General features: G+C 34.4%; 1 non-coding gene across 1 annotated transcript; it reads right to left on the bottom strand.

The window, feature by feature from the left end:
• Positions 1–1076: 1076 nt before the first annotated feature.
• LOC116152389 (U1 spliceosomal RNA) lies at positions 1077–1240 on the bottom strand. Its single transcript, XR_004136028.1, has one exon. It is a non-coding gene; the product is annotated as a U1 spliceosomal RNA (small nuclear RNA).
• Between the last annotated feature and the right edge of the window lie 3959 nt (positions 1241–5199).

Genomic DNA, 5199 nt, shown 5'->3' with positions numbered 1-5199 from the left:
CCCATGAGATCAAGCTTCTTTGTCTAAATTAACTCCCTTTAGAGCACTGAGGAGATCAACTTCAGAGGAGATTCCTGAGCTACCAATGGTGATCCTGGTCAAACAGTGAAGATATGTTTTCCAACTTTTCAATAAAGACTAAACATGTTATGTTTTGTGTGTATTCAAAATGAAAGACAGTTATGTGTGGAAGTTATAACATGAAGTATTTTCTATCAAGGTAAACTCTCTAATATTGAATGCCCCCAAATCTAAGGAGATACCTGAGCAGGTAGTGAAATACTTATCTTTTTTAAAAAATGTTTTTAATTGCGGGAGGTAATTAGGTTTGTTTGCTTGTTTGTTTGTTTATCTAATGGAAGTACGGGGGAGTGAATCCAGACATGCATGCTAGGCACACACTCTACCACTGAGCTGTATTTTCCCTGCCATGAAATACTTATCTTTATCTGAGATACTCTACACTCCTTCTGTATCCAGTCTCATGGGTGTGGATATTATAGAACTACGTTTAATTCTAGTGCCAATTATGTTCTCTTTTGTACTTTTCATTTTAACTCTTCTGTCTATAGCATTGTAACTAATGAATTTGAAAAGTCCTTTATAAATAGTTAGAAAATAAGATAGGGCTCAGAGTAAGTGTTAAGTCATCTTGTTTGAGGTTAAAAAGCCTTTTAGAAAAATCTTTCCTAGTGATATTTTAATTTAGAGCTCAAGGCATATGTCAGAGTTGATAAATTATAACAAATAAAGGTATGATAAAATTAGAATATGTAAAATTGGAGACATGATCATCTTTACTCAGCTAAAAGTGTCACCAATTTTAATAATTAAAATTAAATACAAATACTTTAACTCAAGGAAAATTTTAAGTAGATAATTTGAATAAATTTTGTATGACAAATATTAGCCTAATATTCAGAAAGTGAAAAGTTGAATTCAAAGAACTGTACAATTTCTAATTTAATATTTTTTAAAGAGAATACTTAAATACACCTTTAAATTAGAAATGAATTGTTAAGGCCCTGTAAGGGACATGAATTTATTTATTTACTTACTCTTTTTTTTTTTTTTTTAAGGGGAAAGCATGGACGCAGTCCCCCACTACCACGAATTGTGCAGCCGAATTTCCCACATTTGGGAAAACTGCAGGAGTCAGCACATGCGGAGTGCAATGGATAAGCCTTGCCCTGGGAAAACCACCTTTGTGATCATGGTATCTCCCCTGCCAGGTAAGTATGGGACTTGAATTTAAATTGATCTTATATATTGGAACTTTAAGATACAGTTCTGCTTTGTTTTTCCCTTGAAATGAGAATCACCTCATAAATTCAAATACATGGGCTCATGATTACTTTTTCAATATGGTAGGGAGTTAAGATTTCATTCATTCAGTAAATATTTATTGAATATCTATTAGATATAAGATGCTGCTGCTGTATTAGGTACTGGAAATTGAGAGAGAACTAAGAGGAAGCCTCTGCCCTTTCAGAGCTTACAGCCAAGCAGATAAAGTAGATACTAAATGATTGATTACTTAACTACTCACATTTCATAATTGAAAGAAATGGATCCAGGAGAATATGAGATTGTGTAGAGGGAAATTTCTTTAGACTTAGGAGAGGATAGGAGAGAAGAGGGCACAAACATTTCCTTGTAAAACTTTTAACAGCATAGAAGGAATTGTTAGTGCCAACAGTGAACAGAAGATGATTACAAGAAGAGTATAAAGCGTGGGGAGAAAGTTTGAAGTAGGAAGGATCATGTATATTCAAGAGACTTAGAATGTCTCTGGGCTGCACAAATGGAAGGGGCAGGTGGAGAGGCCAGTGAGATGGCCCTGGGAAGGGACAGAGACCAGAACACCCAGACCTGTGTGGACAACTCCTCTCACCCAAAGTTCATCTGGTACAGTTACTCTTCCAAAATTACTGCTATGTTACACTGGGATAAAATGCATGTATTTGTGATTTCTTTATTCCTCTTTTATTTCTGTCACATTTATTATTTATCTACTTTACTGGTGGTGGGTCTTTTTAAGTCATACATAGGAAGTTTTAATTACTTTGAAAGTAGGATACAATAAATCTCAATACAGTAAATAAATGTAAATACATCTTTCTGCTATATTTTTATCCTTTTCCACTACAGTAAGTGATTTGCAAATAAGTACAAAAATAATCTATTCTTCTCCCGAAACAATGTCAAAAGGTATAAACAAAAACCAGCATACACCACCAAAATGTAGCTTGAATGAATACCCTTCAGATGTCACGCATGTGATCCATTTGGAAGAGGGAGACAATGCAGGAAGACAAAATAAATGTATTTCTCTGTGCGAATATTTTTTCAAAATCTTAGAGATGCTCTTCCAGCTATAAACACAGAGAGGTATTATACATGAATTTTGCACTGTTTATTTTAGAATGAAATCAGCTGAGGCCAGAAACAGAACAATTTTCTTATAATAAGTTCATATTTTCCGATTTAAGAATTATTCAATTTCATACTTCTCTGTTTCCCCTGCTATTCACCTGTTGAGAATTAAAGTGCTTATTTATGCCACAATAAAGGAGTAAGTAGGGAAAACAAAACAATCACTTAAAACTAAATGCCATTATTTTTTTGTTTCCATTCTTAAGGAAAGTATTGATTGAAGAGACTTGTAAACGAGTAATAATAAAAGAACTTAATTTCCACTTTGAAGAGTCCAGAGGTCATCTAACACAAATTTCTTCTCTGATAAGTAACAAATCTGAAACCCAGGGAGGTTAAATGATTTACCCAAGGTTCTCTAACCAGTAGGATTGATTTCTGGTTTCCTGGTTTCCAGCTCTTCCCAATACACCCTGCCCATAATTTCACTTTGCCATGTTATTCTTTTTCCAAAGAACAAAGTGGCTGCATATTGCTGCTCAAACTGCAGTAACATTAGAAATAAAATTCATCCAGGACCCTTATTTATAAGGCATCAACTTCAAAAGAATCAATTAATGTTGCAAAGTAATAAGATTTTCTCAAAAAAAAAAAAAAAAAAAAAAGCCAGCAGAGCAATAGACCAAGATACAAAAGACAACGGCCTTACCCCTGCTGTCATTTAATCTTTATGTATGCCTTCACATGGATAACCTTGGTGTTAAAAATAAAGGAATCAATTTTGTTACATTTCAGACCCAACGGTGACAGTAAATTTGTGACGTGCTTACCAGAAGCATAGAGCTTGGCTGGTTGTCTAGCAACAAAGTGAATAAGCATATTGATATAAACTAACTATTCTTTAGAGGGAACTACTTTCATTATTCACTTATTAAGTCTGTCTCTTAACAAGAAGGAAAACAATACAAGAATTGGAGGGTGTAGGAGTGGAGGTGTAACTGGAGAAGTGAGTTCTAAAAGTTCTAAAATTAACTTCTAGTAATTTGTGGGGAAGGATTCATTTTTTCCCCCCTAATTCAAAGAGACCCATGCAGAGGTAGATCAGACACTGATGAAAGTAAGGGAGACATACTCCAGAATCACTGATTTAAAAAACTGTCTTCTCATTTTGTGCCTAGTACCTAAGGAAACTGAGTCAAATACGACTCCTCTTACTCCAACCAGAAATGTTTGCCAAAATAAAGGGGACTTTGACTAGTTGGATAAAATGCATTGATGATATCTATCAAACTCACCAGTATTACATAAGAGGACATTTTCAAGGAAAAGTTTGGTTTGATTTAGCTGTACATCAAAAATGAGCAGGGGAAGAGGAAAGAAAGACTCATGTACGATTTTTCTTGTGAAGTGTGTCTACATTGATTGTCAGGCACATATCCCACCATAAACTCTCTCTCTTGTTATTATTATTTTCTTTTAATCTCTGATCCTGGGCAAGAGTTTTTGGATCTTGTTCCTGCAGGAATCAAGAAACTTCTGTCTTATCCTTTCTGTCACCTGCGAGTAGCTTTAGTATCCTCCTTGACTCTTAACTTCTTGCTTGGATTTTGAATTCACGGCATGGTAACTGACTTCAATACGCTTTTTGGTTCTTGACTACTGCAATTTGCTTTGGAGGGATCTCTGAAATCTATGTCCTTCCTTGATTTGCACAACATCCTTACCTAATTCTGATCCAATATTGTGGTTGGCTTCATCTGCCTTGGTTTTGTATTCTGCTTCTGCCCTTGAGATCCATCTCCACTCACAGCCCCTTTGTGTGCTGAAGTTCTATTGACACTTTCTATTCGATTTAACATAATAATTAGACAAAATTTAAACATTTAGTCACATTTCTTTTTAGATAAAATACTCAAAATTGATAATGTTTACAAACAGTGTTTTCAAGATCTCTTGGGCTACTATTTTAAATGTAATAAATTCTTCATGAGTCTCCTCAAACTAAATAGCACTTAAATGCTTATGTAAACAGTTTGAATAACTTAGAACCAAGGAAAACTCATTTTAAATTCCATTGGTTTTAGAGACCACATTATACTTAAATATTTCAATTGTAGGGTTAAAAAGGAAGGACAACACTAATAGTAAGATGTACTATGAATCTACTATGGTATCTGACTTTTCATTAGAACTTAAAAATATTATTCAATGAATATTTTCTAGCATACTCACTAACTGTGGAGGAAACTAACACCGGTAATTTAAGTATTTCATACGACGTCACATGCAAAGCAGGTGAAAGAGCTCAAATTAGAAACTGAGTGTCGTGTAACTTCAAAGTTAAGAGTTTTAGCCATTTTCCTTAGTTTCTCCTAAGAAGCCCAACCTTAACTTCCCTGAAATTCTATTAAAAAGAAAAAGTGAATAGGTGACTCCAACTGAAAGCTATAAAGAAACTGTCTTTTTACCTTAAAAGAAATACACACAAAGGGAAGAGAAAGCAGTTATTCTCATATACTGCTGGTATGGGTGTAAACTGGTTCAAATGCTATGGGAAACTATCCGGCAGCTTCTACTGAAGTTAAACATATATGTACCCTGTTACTGGCAATGCTACTGCTAGGTATAGGTATGCACTCAAAGGAATTAAGGGCACATATTGACTAAAAGCCATGCATGTGTAAGTTTGTATCAGAGTTATTTATAAGACCTTAAAACCCAAAGCAACCTAAAAGTCTATAAAGAATAAAATGAATTACGTAGACTGTGGTACATTCATACAGTGGAATAACAATGGAAAAAAGACAACCTTGGATCTCATAG

Source organism: Camelus dromedarius, chromosome 3, assembly GCF_036321535.1.
Source record: "Camelus dromedarius isolate mCamDro1 chromosome 3, mCamDro1.pat, whole genome shotgun sequence".
Classification (NCBI taxonomy): Eukaryota; Metazoa; Chordata; class Mammalia; order Artiodactyla; family Camelidae; genus Camelus; species Camelus dromedarius.
The sequence above is the reverse complement of the archived record's forward strand: the minus strand, read 5'-3'. Positions and strand labels throughout refer to the sequence as shown.